Genomic DNA, 19,256 nt, shown 5'->3' on the forward strand with positions numbered 1-19,256 from the left:
GCTCAAATGCTCTTTCAGACTTTCTTTGGTACCTTTTAAACAAGAATGTTATTGTGTAAACTTGCTTGGATTCTAGGATTCCAGGTTTTGTGGTTTTTTTTTTTGTTTTTTTGTTTTTTGTTTGTTTGTTTGTTGTTGAGGTTTTTTTGTGGTGTTGTTTTGTTTTGGTTCTTTTTTGTTTTTGTTTTTTTCTTCATTGGTCTGTTTGGGACAGGAAATGTCTTAATATCTGGAGCTCTGAGAAGGGGCTTTACTTCTAGAAGGATACAATGGTTTTGATTCAAAAGACTGGAGGAACTGAAAAGGGTAACTGCACGCTGTTACTCAGTTTCCCAAAACCAAAGTTCTTGGTTTTGAGGTGCCATCTTCATAATCTCTTCCTAGGATTAAGAAATTCTGAAACTAAGCTATTTTCTATGTTGTTTACCCTAATGCACTGAGACTCTTTTATACTCTCAGGCTTTCTGTATTGTTCATATGGAGACATTGACAGTGTGTGATTACTTTACATTTCAGAGCAGAGGGCTGGGTGAATAAATTAGGAGAGGAACCAAAGTGCTTTCTGGAGCTAGAAGCACATTAATTACATCCTTTGGGCCAACTTAATTTTGGATTTGCCTAACCTCGTTTTAAGCCCTGCAAGTCACTTGGCACCATATTTTATATTCTGATCAGTCTCATTCTGAAGAACCTTCTGGGATGAGATGACTGTCTGGATTTGGGAATGCAACCTCTACGAATCTCACCCAGGGCAATTCTCTTGTTTAAGGATCTTTCTGTACCACTGAGCCTGGCTAACGCAGAGATTGTGGGGCTGAGACCCTGACCCTGTGACTGCTGCCCGTTCATTGTGATTAGGTCTGCAAAAAGGTCTGCAGAAGTCACGAATCACATGAAAAAGGTGCATGGTGACTGAGCATTCACAGTGCAAGAAGTAAAGGCTTTCAAAGGAAGCTTGAAGAAGTCAGGTTCAAAACTAACAGAATTTGGTAACAAATCCATTGCTCTTGCTAAGGAGTATGGATACAAAAGTCCACATGGGCACAGAGCACATCTACATGGAAGACAGAGCTGTTGGCAGTTACCAGGCAGACAAACAACTCTGGTCTCACATAGTCACTTGATCACAAGATACTTGAAGTCTGGGAGGGTATTGATAGTAAGTATTGTATATGCTCAACCTGTGCTTGCTGTGTTAAGGTGTTGGTGGACACTGTGGGAAACAGGGGGGCTAGAGGAAACAGGGTAGTGGGCTAGAGGAAAGCTTGTTTTGAATCTGTCCTGCAGCTTTGATTATTAGAGCTGAATTTTTTGACCTCCTACTTGCTTTTAATAAAACCTTTTTAATTCTCTAAAAACATAGGTGTTTCCTATTTTAAAATTTTATAATGAGCTAGTATAAAGAAGCTAATATTTTTTTTCTTGTCCTTTTTTTTTCTTTTTTTCTAGTGATGGTTATTTTCAGAACAACTTCTGTATGATGTGTCTTGCAAAATGAATACTAGTTTTATGGAAGTTTATTTGCTTCAATACTGCAGTATAGACTGCATATTTATACCAAGTGGTTTGAATATGGGCTCCCCTTCTGTAACTCGTATACTCCCTGGAGGGAGTGTGGGAAGGGGATCTGACAGCACAGGAGGGTAGACAGTCTGAATTTCTGACTTGCTTGTCCGTCTCTTGCCTGTAAGCACAGCAGTAAGCCCCCAGCTTTACTTTAAGCACTGCAGCAAGTGTTCTGAACGGAATCATGTGTGTTTGATGTCAAAATCCTGCCTGAATAAACTATGGAATTGGAACTCGTGCTTTTGTACCACACATCTGTAGCAATGGATTTTTAACTGGAATAAACCAGCATAGCATAGGTTGTGATTCAATATTTATGTATATATATGCCTAGTCAGCAAAAGCTTAAATTCTAAACTATGTGCAAAGCAGGGCATCCTAAGCTGGGCTAAGAGCTAGGGTGCCTGAGGAAGTAACTGCACTGGGAGTGCTCTCCATCTGTCTTACAGAACACTAAATTAAGTTTTCAAAGAGTGAAGGTGCTTATGCTCAGCCTCTACTTTAACCATTAAGCTGCAAACATCTTAATCACTCAGCTTTAGTGACATGCTGTTAACATTTGGCTCTGTCTCTCTGTTAGTCTAAGAAGGGATTTAGCTGTGGTCTAGGAGTGGAAAGACTGCATTTCCTTTCAGATTGTATCTGCAAATCTCAGCAATAGTAGGGATAAACCCCAGCTTTTTGCCATTAGCAATACAAATCTTGTATAGGCCATGGCAGTGAGAGATTATCTTCCAGCTTGTGCAGTATTACTCAAAGACAGGTAAAGTGGGAATGCATTCTGCAACTGCAATGAAGACACTGGTTTGGGTTGGTATACTGAGAGAAGCTCTGTTTCTTGTGATAAGAGTGTGAGACAGAAATAGCACAGCTTTTTTTTTTTGGGGGGGGGGAGGGAGCAGGGGGGGATGATTTAGTGTATTCTGAAGTCACTGAAAAATGATAAACATGAAACTTCATGACAGTATCTTTCCTGTGTCAATTTATGTAAATACGGCAGGGATTTTCTTTGATCTACAGAGAGTGGCTTCTAGTTTACAGTTTTCTTCAGCTGTAATGTGTGGAGATCATCCATCATTGCTAAGTGCCTTTAGACCTGCATTTCAGGACAAGATAAGGGAGTATCAACTCTCATATCCTGATAATTAAAGCTTTTAGGTACCCTATGAAAACATTTCAAAGATGACATTCCCAAAGAAAGAGCTTTTAAAAATGATGTCTCTCAAGGTATATAGCCCCTCCCCATGTGGAAGGTAAAGAATACCTCTTTAAAAATTGCACACTTTGGTGTAATTTGCAGTGCTTGTTTGCACTCAGCACATCCGTGACTACAGAGATGAAGATAAATAACTCTAGGACAGAGGGAAATTGCGCCAAAATAAATTTATGGGTTTCTTTGCACAATAAATACAAACTAAAGTTGTTAAAAGATTTACAAATTTTCCCTCAGGTTGGACTAGCAGTAGGTTTTGAACCATGTGAAATTCATTATTTTTATCATTTCAGGACAAAGTCAGGAAAATCACAGCTCAGTGCCTGAATTCAACTAGAACCTGATTTTATTCCTTAGGTGGCATCAGCCTGTTGCATGTTGCCCTGAAAGGAAAAAATACATTTCCAATTCATTCTACTGAATATTTTATTGGATATATATAATTTCAGAATTAAGTTTTTGAAAGCACTGCAATGAGCTATGTTCAGTGGAAAAGTGAAGATACTCAATGAACCCAAACTAATGCAATCTCTGTGTTGCCCACTAGGTGATGCAACTGTACTACAGAGAAATAAGAAATTGCAGTATAGCCACATGCAATTGTAATCCTTTTTACTGTATGATATTTTTAAGACTAAAAAGTCTTATCTTCAATGATATACCATGGTTGGTATCAGATAAATAGTTGAAAACATGGTTTTCTCTCTGCTGGTTTCAGGTGAAATGTGAAGCTTTGTAATCTTTTATCTTCTCCCAGTTTATTGTGTTTTAACTTCGTTGGAGTTGCTCCTCTCTCAAGTTGAATCATGTTGTTCTTCCCTGAAATTATCACCCAAGACATAACTAATGGTTCAAATAATCTTTGTTACACTAACTTAGCCCCATGCAATGGAGAACTGTCTGCTCACGTGTTTTTTCTTCAGAGATCGGGGGCCAGATTCATCTTTTGCACAAATCTCTTTGAATAATGTCCTTTGATGTGGCTGACTGAACTCTAGTTAAAACATTTCCCCTGTGTAGGGTGATTTTGTGGACTCTCCATTGTTTTGTTTGTCCAGTGTCTAACAGTAATAAGCTGATGTTCGACCCTTTCCTTGGCTGGTGATTTCTTTACTGCCTATTTTCATTACTTGTGTCTGCTTGTTACTTTTGATGTGTGCTTGTTGTCTTGCTCACTTTTCCAGGGGCTTCCAAAACAGCCAGCGTGTGTCTACATTGCATGTCCTTAGAACCCCTTCATATTGTCCCACTTGCCCTATAGCTAAAAAGAGGGAGACTGGAGGGATCTGCTGCTTGCAAAGCTGCTGTTTTCTCCCAAAGCCCTCCCTTCTGTTCCTTAAATCTTTTCTGCTGCCTCCAGTGCTGGACCATACTGTGACATGCTGATCTCGAGAGCACTGAAGTGGACTGGGCTTTAGTACCACCTTATGCATGGCAGGAGGCAGGTATTTGCAGTGTACATTTATTGTAAGAATGATTTTCCTCTTTACATACACCTGTGCTTGTTCTAGGTCTGACAGGGCCAGCTGTGTCCAGTGCTTTACCTCTCCACTAGGATGCCAGAGTTGGGCTGGAGAAATTGTTCGATGAGCACTCTATCCCTTTCAGATACATCCAACAGGCACGGGATGTGCTATTTTAGTAGTTCCTTGCTGCTGGGGCTGCTCTGGAAGGAGCTGGCAGTGGCACTTTGGCACTTTTGACCCTTGGCAGTCAATGATGGCTATGGGGAGGACAGTGGGACATTCTCAGCATGAGGCTGGTGCCATGCTGTCTGTACCACCCTGGGCCAACATCCAGAGCCTGTATTTCTATCCATAAGGAGCCAGCCCCATTTGCAGCAAGAAAGTGCCAGAGAATCTGTGTATCCTTCCCATGAGATGAACTTCGCATTGACAGAGATACTTTGGTGTGGGTGGGCCAGCCTGCAAAGGATGTTGGCGGGAGATCAGAAGGGACCATGCCATCCTGAGATGATTCATGCTGCTTCAAACTGTTTCTGATGAGTACTTAGATTCTGGGCTAGCCAGTCCCTGGCTCAGGAGTGGGAAAATACTGCCTAGGTCATGGGAGACTCCTAAAGGCCTCCTAGGAGAGCAGCGTGGGCTGGGCTGTGGAGGTGGAAAGGGAAAGGTGGGCTAGGACAGGAGGGTCAGAGTGGTGCCACTGGAGCGGGGATGTTCTGTACACTAATGAAGAACACAGACTCCTCTTTGGCTTTTCTCTGCCTCTAAGTTTAGGTAGATGGGTTGCTCCATCAGAAATGGTGTGGTGGCCAGGATGGCCACTTCTGTGCCCTTTTTGGGAAGGGGTGGGAAGGTGAGAGGGGTAAACATACAGTCTGCATAATAACCCTTTGAAAATCATGTAGTGCTAGGCAAGTATGTGTGTGTGTGCCATATTGTGGCTGGCCAGTGCTATCCTACCTTCATGAGAGCAGGACTACTGGGTTTACTTGGCTGTGTAACCCTGGTTTGGCATTTTTTCTGCAATATTAGAAGGGTGAAGGACAGGAGAGAAAGAACAATGTTTGTACCAGAGCTGCAGTGACAGAGGAGGTCTTTTGGTTGTGCTGGTCCATCCGGGTGTCTTGCTGCTCCCTGCTGTCATGCACAGATGGAGATGGGTGTGGATGCCTCAGTGTTGTCAGATGGGAAATCTCTCATGTCAGGCTTCTGGTATGGCAGTGTAGTCAACCTTTCTGTCATGGAGAGACATGTAATGCCTCCCACCATCGCTCACTGGTGGGTTTGTGTTCAGAAAATGTGTGAGAGTGGAAGAAGAGAGTATCATATTGATATATACAGAAATTTGTTTTCTCATGCACCAAGGCTAAAATCACAATAGAAAGTCAGAAATTTTGAACCCAACCTTGAGCTTAACTGTGTTGGACACAATGGCAATGAAGGGTGCTGGTACTCCTCCACAGAAGTCCCTGCCTATGGGAGTCATCATTCCCTTTCTAGACACAGGCAGAGAACCACATGTGCTTGGCACAGGCCCTGAGGAACAGAGCAGATCAGTCTGGTCTGAACCTTGGGAGACTTAACATTGTCTCTGTCCCTGGCTGCTTCCAGCAAAAACTGTGAAGCATCAGTTCATCCCATGTCTGTTTTATGCTGATTTAATTCCACTTGGCTTGAACAGAGTTATACCTTGCCTTTGATATCTGGCCTCAGGGCTTCATTAAGGTGTAGTTGTGCTCCAAAGCTTGCTGACAGAAATCAGTTTATGTGCAGTCAAGCTTTTTTTTTTTTTTTCCAAGTAAAGGACAAAGTGCATTACAATTGCAGAGGAGTTACTACAGCCTGGTAGGTGTGAGAGCTCAAATTCCCCACTGTGCAGTGTGGCTGGATGGGGTAAGGAGTACCCAGGTATGGTACTGCGCAGTCTGTCAGCAAACATATGCCCTGGCCTTGGCTTTCTTAAAGTGTGACACACTTGAGTCGTGACTGGGATAACATCCTGCGGTGTGGGTGGAAGTTTCATGGTCACAGCGTTTGCACCACTTCAATCTGCCCACTCTTGAGGTAGCTCCTAATCTCCCCCAGTGCAAGCATCAAGGCAAATCCACAGAGGAGCAGCAGCTGGCACTAAGTGCTGTGGTTAGGCTGCCATATGCCGGATTTTTTACTGACAGGAATGTTGTTCTGGTGGAAAAAGCAGAATTTGGTTCTTACTCTAGGACTTACAGAAATCAGAGAGCTCCTTTGGTGCAGCAGTGACTGGAGTGTGCCTGCCCAGCTACATCTATGCAGTTGAGCAGTTCAGGAAAGGCTTTTTAATGTCCAATGACATCTGCACATACTGGTTTCAATATATGTGTGCCATGCAATTGATCTGCCCCTGTGAACAGTCTGATACATGTCGCCTGGACAGGCTCTGCCCACCTAGGCCTTTTAAATAAAGCCATAAATGCACAATAAAGCCACCATGTTTGTGCTTGTAGGGCTCGTTGGCAAGTGAGTCCGTGGTTTATGCCTCCCTGAGAATAACGAGCAGGAGTCCTTTTCTGAAGTCTGAAGGAATATCCCTGCTGAAGACTTGAGCTGTAACATCAAAAGTAGGTGGAAACTCATGTCACAGCATTGACTATTTTTATTGACATGTATTCCAAAATTCTTTGGAGCATCACCTGATGAGGATAAACACCCATCCTCACCTCAAAAAAGAAAAAAAGAGAAGTGGCACCAGAAAAATGATGGGTTAAGCATTCCTAATTTCAAAATAAAATGGTTTTGTTAAAGAAAATGTGCAGAGAGTTGTTAAAGAAACACCAGACCATTGCAAAATGAAACAGCATGAAAAATGTTCTTAATGTATCCACATTCTCTGGAGTTTGCCCCCTTCCTTCTGCACTGGTTCAAGATGAAAGTAAGATTTGAATCTAAGTCAATAACAAGATGCAACTGTTGAATGTCAAATAGGGGAGAAAATGTGAGCATTACTTGGATAATTCAGAAAACAGCTGCTGCAGCTGTGCGGCATTGTACTAGTTAGAAAAAGATGCTACTCCCCTTGGGAGGAAGAGGCAAATTTCTGGTAACTTGGTGTCCTCAGGGCAACAGGCAAACATGGCTGTGATGCTGTGTGAGCCCAGGCGAGGCAGAGATTGGGATGGGGGTACCTCTGAGGGTTTGGGCTTTGGGGTCTCTGTACCACACTTCCTCCCTCCTAAACCCTTGCCTGCCTCTGGTGAGGCTGTAGAGTAGAGTTGGTGAGGTGAGCAGATTTTGTGGTACGAGGACCTGAGACAAATACTCTTGACAGTCTTAGGAAGTAAACATAGAGCTAAATGGACCACAATCCTGTGTTTAAAAGGAGAAAAGGTCAAAAGAGGACTAATAGTTGGTTGTTTAAATCATTCGTTAAACACTTCTTCCAGTCATACAGCGTGAGCTATTTTACCTGTCTCAAAACTCTCCATGATTCATAAATATTTTAAAAAATATGGTATATGCTGGTTGTTACTCACTGCAGGTTGCAGCTTATAGGTAAATCAAGTGCCACTGACAGAAAGCTCCACTGTACACCCTCTTTGCACTCTGACCACTTCAATATTAGAGAATCATTCCCTCCATTAGTGCACTTACATTATGAAGGATGATGTGGAACAGAGGTACTAGCAACTCCTCCTTTGTTTATAGCTAGAAAATATCTGACTGCTTAAAAGAACGTGAAAACGAGTTTTGTCTTCCTTTCCTATTACTGTCAAACAAACTTCACCTCTGCGCTCAACATCACATGGAATTTGTCACTGGCAGGAAGCATAAACCCTACCTTGTGAATATATAACTTACAGTCACTTCAGAGGGAGAAAAAAAAATCCTTTCATCATGTTCAGTTTTCTTCACTGTTTTATTTCACTTAAAACATCACTCAGTACCAAATGGTATTTGTCAGTAGTAATTGGCAAATGCTGGAGGCGGTTTTCAAGGCTGTCTGAATGGAAAATCTCAAAGCAGTTGTCTGCACTGAAAGAAAATATTACATTTGATCTTTTTATGATTCTCACAGACATGATGTATGTCTGCATTCCTTTGCCTGAAGAATTCTTAGTGTTTGGGTTTCTTTTCCTTTAAATGACAGGAAGTAACACTTCACTCTTATTTTGCAGTATTGTCTGAGAATTAACCACAACATAATGGTAATGTACATTTTTTTAATGCTTTACAGAGATCCATTTTTGTTAGCCATTTATTGTGGTTTTTATTGTTGGCAAGGTTCAGATCCTCTGAATGATAACTGTGGCTATTGCATTTCATCTGCATTTGTATTTAGACATGTATTTCTCCTGATGTCTTCTTTCTAAATAATGTCTCCCTCAAAGATTAGCTTTCCCCTAATGCAATTGAACGAATGTGTTGTTGCTCTTGTCACCTCTGCCCCCATGCTTTTTGGTCATCAAGAAAAAGGATAGATAGCATGTTATGTTAACACCATGGTTCAAGTCCAGAGAGCTGGGATGTTCCCAGTGCCAAGAAAAGTCTGATACCAGGGAATGGAGGACACAATAGTGGGTGTGCAGTAACGCTCAGAGCCCTGACAGCCACAAGCATGGCTTAAAAAAGCCACTGGCAGGATTCTCAGTGTTTTAAAACCTTATGGCCTGTAAAGTGTAACTGATTCCCTTCTCTTAATCATTTAAACTTTGGTTTTATATATGACTAAATGCCCTTTGCGGGATTCTTTTACCTCTGGTGTTGGTGATGGCTAATTCTGCAGCACACTAACAGCCTGGCAGATCAGATGTGCAAAGTGTCTGTCTGTCCCAGAGGTGAGCAGGTTGTTACTGGCTGCAGACCTGCTGCCTGGCATCTGAAGAAGTCACTAATGCCCTGGCCCAGTGATTCCCAAGCATCTGAAATCCCAACATGATGCCTGAGCCCCCTCAGCACCGGGGCAAAGCCCTGAGGGCATCAGTCCTCTGCAGCAAAAATGACCTTTTCCAGCCACCTGAAGCACAGCCATGAGTTGGTGGTACCATGGTGATCTCAAAAAAACCCAAGAGATAAGCAAGCATGTGGCTTCCCATGGATAACTGCTTTGGTGGGGGACAGCTGCCTGGCTCCTTTCTGCTGCTCTGAGCCCCATGAGGGGAAACCCCTCCAAGCCCTGGCACCCCACAGTGACGACTTCTCCCTTCTTGCTTTGGTGAGGCGTCTCTGGGCTGGCCTCTACTGTCAAGGTCTGCATGACCTGCAAGGCTCTTCTCTTCTGCCATCTCCTGCTGGCTGCTGGACCACAGAAAGGTAGCACTGCTTTGAGGGCTTCCTAGAAAAGGCAAAATTGCTGAAAACTTATTCAGAGAGCACCTTTACTGTTGCTTAAGGGCCTGACATATGTCTCTCCCTGCCATTGTAAGGTTGGCCTGAAAATGCCGAGTTTTTAAGAGAACTAACTGTGCTGATTTTTTTTTTTTTTATTTGCCTTCCGGTTTCCAGCTCTACTAAACTGAAATCTTTTTTACGATGATCCAAAGAAGCAAAGAATGATTTTTCCAGGCAAGCTAGAAGCTTGATTCTACAGAGGCTTTAAGCTCTGCAAAAAGGAGAGGCTGTGGGCAGCTCTGAGGCACTCTGTATCATCATCAATGAATGAAATTCTAAAATCCTGGCTCTCTCGTGCAAGAAAACTGTGCTATGTGGCTTGGTTTGTTACAGTTAAACAAAATGCTGTCATTCATGTAGATGATGCTCTGAGAAACAGTGCTCATAGTGAGATGGATGTGTGTGTACAATACATACACAAACATACATGCATATACCTACAAAGTCATTGTAAATGTCAACACACCATTCAAAACATAGTGCAGTCTCATGGGAGAGAAATGACAGCTTATTTTCAGACAGTGCTGTGTTTGTTTTCTTTTGTACTAGAAATGAATTAAGTTATTTTCCCTTCATGAAGAACTGTGGATTTTCACTGTGTCATGGTGGGGCTGTTGGCCAGAGGAGGTCAGATAAGGCTTGTGTGGTTGCAACCAGAGACTTGGCAAGCTAAATTAGGTGTTTGGGGACCTGTAGTGACCTCTCTGGGGTGGCTGCAGGGTATGTGGTGGGCTGCAAATGGACAGAGTTAGCTCACAGGTTGGGAGAGGGGAGTGAAGACACTAACTGAAGTTGTGGCTGCTCCTCAAAGCATTAGAAAGGCTACGGGGGTCTCACCTTCCAGCCACGCTGCTTCCACCCGCTCATCGGGGTGCTACCATCCTTCTCCCCCACACCACAGTGCAAAGCCAACCTACTCCAAACCCAGTGAGGCCATTCCCGCTGCAAGGAGGGGACACTGGCTGCTGTGAATGGCAGATGCAGACCCATAAGAAATGAGGGTTTGTTAATTTTACTGCCTATGGAATAACTTGGTCTTAGTGCAGTGTATTACTTGGTGTTTTCTCTCTCTTGTTCATCTGCGATGAGACCTTACGCTACTGTGTGTAGGGATGTGCTCCCACTCTTGTTGGGCAGATTTCAGTAATAAATTCAATTTCTTTGCAGCCTGTGACTTGAGCTATTTAGACACATCTGCCGTGGCTCTGATGATTCTCACTTTTCCACAGTTCCCAAATTAATGCCACATCAGAGCCAATAGCACAATTAGTTAACAAAACTATGCAAGATCATGAGCAAAATTAAAGACAAGCTGTGACAGTCTTCTATCCCCAAAAGTTTTCTGGGACTTGTTCAATTATTATCCTCAGGCAATTACTGTTGTATTCTCGTAAATCTTGTGTGAGAGAATTCAGGAATGTTTTGTTTTATTTTTGTTACTAATCAGCAGAACAATAAATGCACAAAGAACCCTTCACTTTTCTCCCCTCTGTTGACACATGAAGCCGAAGACTCAGTGATGTGTGTGAGAAACAATCAGTCTTTTAATAAAAAAACACCAGTCAAATGTTTTCACCAGAAGGACAGGGACCCAGCACCAGACCCAGCAGAATAATTCTGCCTTATGTCATATAAGTTCTTACTTCATGCATAATACGTGCGGGGCCACATTGTCAGTGATAAGGCATGAGGAACCACAAGAGGCCCATGGAGGTGCTAGAACATCCTTCAGACACAGAAGGCTGCAGCAGACATGGATCCAAATAAGGGCTCTGGGTCTAAAACCTGAAGGTGCTGAGGTGTTTCAAGTCAGTCAAGATTCAGTAGTTTGGATCCATGTCTAGGTGACAACTTGGGAACAGCCTTGTGCCAATGAAAAGTGCTGAAAGGTGCATCCTAGTGTGTCAGGGATGGAGGAATGGAGAAAGAGAGAAAAAGAGTGAAAAAGAGAAAAAGAGAGAGAGAAAAAGAAAGAAAGAGAGAAAGAAAGGAAGAAAGAAACAAAATAAAGAAAAGAAAGAAAGAAAAAAGAAAGAATCACTGTGCTGAAAACACAGGTGGCACAGGAGTACAGACTGATTCTCCATGCTGAGGAAGATAGAGGTGTGACTGCAAGGCATATAGGAAAGAGAAGAATGTTTGCAATAATCATGAGGGTTCCAGAAGCACTAGTCTTGATTTTCACACGAATGGTCACTTTTGAGTGTGTGCTGCACTTTTTCACAGGAGAAGCATTCTGCAGAAATGATGGGCTGCTTTTGTGTAGCGTGATATCAGAGTTTGCTATGTAGCTTTCTCTAGGTCCCAGCCAAAGGGGTATGTTTTTAAACAGCCTTTTAAATAGAACCTGTAACCTGGGTTGTGATTAATTGATCCATTGTATTTGAGAGCACATTGAAGTTCCAACCACGATCAAGACTTCTTTGATTTGAGGCAGCTGAAATATAATTTTTATCATTAAGTATTTGTAGTTTTAAGATTATTTTAGGGTCCACTTCCAAATGTTCATCTCCCTATCACAATGCATACAACTGAACTCAGATTAAAATATTTTATTGTTTGAATTAATTAATCTTAGTGCCCCTCCCAGGCAATGTATGTCCATGCTCTGCAGTATAATATCTGTGTTCGAGAGCCATGCAGATCTGCAGAAAGCAATCAGGACCAAAAAGAAAAGGAAAAAAAAAAGCGGAGGTAGGGAGTGCTTCCTCCTTTCCTGGACCAGTTTTTTTATGGTCAGAATGAGCAAAAAGCATTTGTATCTGCCAAACGTGCACTGCTTCTGACCTTTTCAGGTTAAATAAATGAACCAGTCTCTCTCTTGCCAAATTCATGCCAACTAGAACTGGCTGGCAGTTCAAACTATTTGGGGTTAAATTCAGTTCTATGCAAAATACCTGTTCTTTCACTTACTTTCTGACACAATCTATTTGAATAGGAGCTAAGAGATGCGCAGGCCATATTTCGTCCCTTTCTTCAGGAACAGATTCACTCCATTGCACATTTGTTCTTTGGTTGAGACACTTTGAAGTCAATGGAATATTTAAATTGGGGATTTGACTGCCTTCAGGATATTGGTGTCACCTTGTGACTGTTGGGTTGTGGTATATGAAAATACTGATTCAGTGCTCAGCAGCAGTCAGAAAAGCAAATAGGTTATTAGAGATTACTGGAAAAGGGATAGGGAATGAACAGAGCATTTTTCAGCCTCTGTATAACTCATGAGTATGCCTCCTTTTAGATAGGAATAATACAGCATAGTATACTATAGTATAATATAATGCAATATAATATATATAATACAACACATTCTTCTTTGGTTATCACTTCTTGAATACAGCAAAACGAGCAAAGGTAAAGAGAAGGGCAGAGGCTGAAATGATCCCTGCAGAAAGTAAGTTTTAATGTACCAATTTTCATAAGTTTGGGAAAACAGACGAATGGGATAGGAAAGGGTTATGATAGGAGACTATAAAATCCTGAATAGCATGGGGCAGGCAGATAGGGAAAGATTAAATATTCTTTCTCAAAACACAAGCAGTAGGGGGTGCCTAGTGGGATTATAAAGCAAAAAACAAAAGGGAAAATTATTTCACAGTAGTGCGTAATTGGTTTATTGAGCTTATTGCTGCAAGATGTCCTGGAGACCAAAAGGAGAAATGGTTTCCAGAAGGGTTGAGACAAGGACAGAGGTGGTGGTCTGTATGCAGACTGGAACAACATCATCATGCTTGTTCCCTATCTTATTCTTTTCCCTTGAGCATCTGTCCTGGTTGCTGTCAGACACTGGACATCAGGACAAAGTATCTTAGTTCCCGTACAGAACTGCTGTTTCTTTTTATGTTTTTATATTCAGAAACTGCCAGATGGTAGCCTCACCAACGTATGTTTTGCTGCCCACTCCCTTCTGGTTTTATAATCACAAAAGGTGCGTTATATGCCTGCAAGCCACAAATTGGGCACAGGAGATGATTTCCGCTTCCTGAATGGCTAATTTGTGTGCTAAACTCTTATCCAAAGCAGCTGAAAATGTGAGCATGCCATTATATTTTTCAGTAATGCAGCTCACAATAGAGCTAGTTCATCACAGCTGATTTCTGAAAGATGTCCATGGGGCTGGACTAGCATAGTGCTTGAGGAACATGCTGATTGAGAGTGGTAAAACAACTTGTTTCTAATTTTGCAGAGTGTTAACTTGAGAGAGAACTCTGACTAATAAACCAAATTATTCATGACAGAATGAAAGGAAATGATAATATAGCTTCCCAGAGTGATGGACTAGTACTGTGGTATTGCAATAAGTTTGAGTAAGTTGAAACAAAAGAAGGAATTGGCACTGATCTGCAATTGTTTCCAAAGGACCCAAAATGCAGTGCAGTGCCCATGCGTTAGCAGGTGGTAAGGTTGCAGGTTGGAAATTTGCAGTGTCTACCCCTTCATCTAGACAGCTGTGCTTATTAAAATGTACAAGTCTGCTCTAAGCTGTCCAAATTTGTGACTTCAGAACAGACTTAAGAATTGCTAACTTTTTTATTATTTAAGTTTTAAGGAGCCATTCTTTGGCAAATCCCTTTGGGGCTACAAATTTTATTCAGTCAGGAGAAGCTTTTAAGGAAAAAGCATTAACACTCTAACAGTGTCCTACTCCTTCTTAAACTGTATGTAGTTTAAAATCCTACAATGTTTAAAAGAGTGGATTTCAGTGGCATTTTAGGACCTTGGAATCCTGAAAGTCCATCTCAAAACAAAATGGTGTTTTATTTCTGCCTCATAGTTTTCCTCTGTATGTGTTGAGACCTAAATGCAAGTTTTTAAAAATTATATTAGTAACCTTGGCTCAGTGTGTCTCTTACTAAAATTTTAATTTCTTAATCTAAAATTATTGAAAATAGTAAATACTAACAAAGATTTGGTTTAAGATTGCTGGTGTGTATGACTTGGTTCTGGTGCTTCATCACTTAGCTGCAGACAAGCTAATTTTTAGAAGCTCTTGTAAGACTTACAGGAAATATATACGGGATTTAAATGTCAGGTCTCAAGGGAGCTGAGAACTATGCACAATTGTTTTTAGTTTTTGACTTATGCGATTCTACTAATGACGTGAATTATATTTTTTGCCTTTTCCTGCTCCTTCCAGGCTGCCTTTGCAATGAGATATGCTGCTGAAATAAGATGCTTCTGTTTCTGTACTCCATGCATTATTTTAAAAAGAAACTAAATGAACAATTATGGAAATGTAACTCTGGGGTGCTAGTGACAAGGAAGATAGGGTCCCGCTGTTAAACAGGGAACAGGAGTCAGAAAAGCTGGCTTCTCCTAGGTCTACCACTATGTGCCACTGAGAGCTACCCTTTGACTGTCTTTTGTCTGGTTACCTGCCTGTAAGAACTGGAGTAAAACCAGTACAGGATCCTCTGGATCCTATTTTGGCTGTAGGGAGAGCAGAGGTTCCCTCTCTGCCCCCAGCAATCTCTGCATGGCATTCTTTCACAGTTGTTCATATTTATTGTTCATTTTGGGGAGGAATAAATCACTTGCAACACCTGTTCTGATGAAGTGATTACTCTGTTGAGTATTCAGCAGTGAGGTATGAATCACAACATTACATAGTACTGTTTGCTTTCATAAAATATACATGATGCAAGAGGGGTCACATCAGATATTTGCTTATCTTTCGGCTTGTTTGAAGACCAAACCGCAGCCATGTTGGGATAAAACAACTGAGGTTAGATAGTGCTAGCAGCATGCTGTTAACTCCTCTCCCAGCTTACCACGAAAACCTCAGCGCTGATACACTTTTGCAATGTGTACAGACCAGCAGAGTAATTAAGAAAAGCAGCCTACTGTAATGTCGTGGTTGGCTCTCGCTGAGTGGTGTAAGGAACCACAAGCCTGCACTGTGAGACAGCGAGAGGTGTCATGCCAGTGCCTTTCCTAGCATGGTTACACTACCAGCAGGTCACATCTGCTTGGAAAAGCACAGTAACTAGGGTTTTCAAAGATGTGGGGTGTGCCCAAAGAAAATCAACGTGTGTTGAGTGCCTGATTGCCTTAGGCACCTTTGAGAATGCAAAGCAAAGCTGATATCACAGCTTATTCTTCCAACATATTTATGGAGCCAAAGAAATGTCTTAAAGACAAGTATTTTATAGCTTTTTCACTGTAATAATATTTTTTATTACACTTCTGACTGATTTATGGAGGACTGTATCACAGAAATAAGACGTGGGATATGTGTAATGACATCGTCTGCAAACATACCTGAGCTGTTGCAGCGTTGGCTCCAGTGCTGACAGGAGTGCAGAGGAGCAGCCTGCAGCACTGTTCTGAGACATTGGTCAGTTCTCAGATGATTAGAGATGTTAACAAACTCATGGATTCACAGGTGATTAGAGCTCCATCCTGCTTAGCCATCCAGTTAATTAATCAGAACCGGATTTAGCTGCCTGACAGTTATCTTGGTTATGCCTACAAAAAGGCGTAGACACATCTCTTGACTGCAGTATCAATGTGCTTACCATCAGTTGTACTGACACAAGCTGCTGCATTTTGGTCAGCACTGCCTTGGGCCTCATACTGCCATGTGCAACCTCTGCAGGGTTAAAATCCAAGCAAGGAGGATGGTTGCATTTTATTTCTGCATTACATGCACCTAAAGGTCTTCATGAATCACAAAGCAGCCATCTCATTTCCTCTTGCATTGCGAGGGTGTCTTCACTCTACCAAGTTTTAATGTGAAGTCTGCAGGATTTGGTCAATCTCTGGGGTCACCAGGCAGCTGAGCACTGCCCAGTCCACGGTGCTTGTCCAAAGTGCTGTTATAGAGAATCACAGAATAGTTTGGGTTGGAAGGGACCTTCAAAGCTCATCTAGTCCAACCCCCCTGCACTGAGCAGGGACATTTTCAAGTAGATCAGGTTGCTCAGAGCCCCGTCCAGCCTGGCCTGGAATGTCTCCAGGGATGGGGCATCTACCACCTCTCTGGGCAACCTGGGCCAGTGTTTCACCACCCTCATTGGAAAAAATTTCTTCCTCATGTCTAGTCTAAATCTCCCCTCTTTTAGTTTAAAACCATTACCCCTTGTCCTATCACAGTAGACCCTACTAAAAAGTCTCTCTTCATATTTCTTATAAGCCCTCTTCCAGTACTGAAAGGTAACAGTGAAGTTTCCCCAGAGCTTTCCCTTTTCCAGGCTGAACAACCTGGAAAGGCTCTCAGCCTTTCCTCATGGGAGAGGTGTCCCATTCCTCTGATCATTTTGGTGGCCCCTATATTTCTGGTGCATACTAATGCAGCAAATTTCTGGATGTAGCTTCAAAGCTCAATGAAACAGATGCCATTTTACTGTGTCCTGACTTCATACCATCAAATGGTGAGAGACACATCCCTCTCCAGGAACAGAGTTATATTGCCGTTTCATTTGTCTTAGCTCTGTTTACATGCAGGATATTTTGGACCTACTAGCCTCCTGAGTCAAATGCCTCTTATGTCACACGTATGATGTAATAGTTATGGCATGGATATGTGCAACAGGCTATAAGATGTGTATAGTGTGGATCTTAACCAGGTTACTTAGCATCTGCAAGTGCTCTGTTGTTATTTTCTGCAGAGCTCATTTTTTCTGTTAATAGATGATGTTGTGCTTTTCACGGTGTCACTGAGAGCAGCACTGACTTGGGGATTTTAAAACACGAACTGCTTCAGCATGAACTTAAAAAAAAGTAATCCTAGTCCTTGAAGTAGTAGCAGCCAGACGTGTGGCCCACCCACTGTTTAATGCTGCCAGAGCACCATGCTGAACATGTGCATCTGGATGAGGAAAAGCCACTCTGGCAAGTGCGCCTCTTCCCGCATTGAGTTTTCCATCTGTTTTCACTTGTTCCTCAGGGATGTGGGCAACACGCCTCTTGAATATTTGAAGATAACTACACACTTCCGCTCTGGAGAGCAAACAGCTTCTTGATGATAAGATCATTGGCGACATATCGTGGTTTTCTGCAGTGAAGGATTGCTCGTGTTCTGCGCTGTCAGGTGCTGCACATGGAAGAGCTGCTACCCTGGCTGATAATGTGCTGAGTTGGTGTGACAGGCCGATGGCCTCCTCCTTCCCAATGCTGTGGTGGAGACCTGTACATCCCAGTGCTGAGGAAAATGGCAGCAGGTGGCAGGGAAGATGGTCAAGACCAAGGGTGAGTTCATGTGCTGAAACTTGATCTGTATTTTGGCAACAGCGCTATTCACTTAAAAGGGCAGTGCATTTTTTTTTTTTTCTTGGTATCATAATGTTAAATGTGGAATTTGCCACAGCATTTTCCAAAATAAACACACCCACCCTTTTGCGTAATATGAATTGTCTGTACCTGCTGCAATATAAAACATGGTAAAGAATTAGCTCAAACAGATCATGGGGCAAATAAGTGGCAGGGTTAAGAAAGATAGCTGCGGCTGTTCTACTGAAGTTTTCTTTGAGATGAGTGTACCTCCATAAGCCAGATTTTTTTAATTTTACTCACTTCGAACATTAGATTCTTACCCCACAAATAACTCTTCTGGGGTTGCTGAAATAATCTTCTACATCTTCTCCCAGGATAATCTCACTTGCAAACACAACATAAATCTTCATACTGATGAGTCAGAGGTACACCTCTCTAATCCAGGTCACAGAATCACAGAATCGACTGGGTTGGAAAAGACCTCAGAGATCATCAAGTCCAACCCTTGGTCCAACTCTAGTCCGTTTACTAGATCATGGTAATCACCTTCTGTCCAAACAAAACCCTTGGCTGCCTTTTGGCAATCTCCTTATAGGTATCTAGCTGTCAGCTCAACAACAGCATCACTGTGAGTGTACAACAACATCATTTTGCCTGTCATTCAGTTTATAATCTGCATATTTATATGAGGCCAATTTCTTGTTCAATTCAAACAGCAGCAAAAAATCTCCTCTCCTCGCCTCTCCCCGCAAGAAAAACCCCAAAACCAAACAAACTGAAAAGCTCCAGAGATATTCAGGAACAACTTTAGCACCTTACCCTGACTTTAATAGGTCTTCATCTGTTAACTGCAACACAGGACAAGATGCATATACCTGACAAGCCACCTTGTTACCTCTCTTTTGCCTTGCTGCTTACAATTAATTGCACTTGTTTCCTTGTGTTTCTTGCCTGTGTGTCTCTTGGTTTGTACTTCAGCTGTAAACATTTTGGAGCACGGTGCGATTTTGTGTACTAAGGTTATACAGTACTGAGCAGGTTTGGGTCCAAGAGAAGAGCTTGTGGACACTTAAAAACCAAAATGCACATAGAGTCCATAAAGAGCATTGTGGAGTATTGTCTGTTAAACTGTGGTGCAGGGGCAGAGCCTGATCATTTTTAACTTGATGATGGTTTGCAATCATGTAAAAGAGATGGCCTTGTGTCCTTAATTCAGTTCTCATTTATGCAAAAACCCCCACTTAGACTGAAGGACTGGGTCTTCTGTGCTGACACACTGCTGCTATGAAGTACTCCAAGGTTTCTTGGCATTGCAGGTACCCGGTGACACAGGCTGTGTCTGAAAATGTTTAACTGCTTCAACCTACAGGTCTTAATATGTCTCTGAAATTTAACAAGAAAACCTTTTTAAAAAATAATCTTTCAGTTTTCAA

At 42.1% G+C, this 19,256-nt stretch overlaps 1 protein-coding gene across 2 annotated transcripts in view; it reads left to right on the forward strand.

The window, feature by feature from the left end:
- Positions 1-17,543, forward strand: part of SETD4 (SET domain containing 4) — a 28,398-nt gene extending 10,855 nt beyond the window's left edge. The window contains exon 8 of one of the 2 annotated variants that reach the window (XR_014183133.1): positions 17,498-17,543. The gene's annotated coding sequence lies outside the window, so the exon portion shown is untranslated. The remainder of the gene's footprint in view (positions 1-17,497) is intronic. The other variant, XR_014183134.1, reaches the window with a different exon arrangement.
- Positions 17,544-19,256: the final 1,713 nt, after the last annotated feature.

Source organism: Streptopelia decaocto (assembly GCF_964273445.1).
Source record: "Streptopelia decaocto genome assembly, chromosome: 1".
In the NCBI taxonomy this organism is placed as follows: Eukaryota; Metazoa; Chordata; class Aves; order Columbiformes; family Columbidae; genus Streptopelia; species Streptopelia decaocto.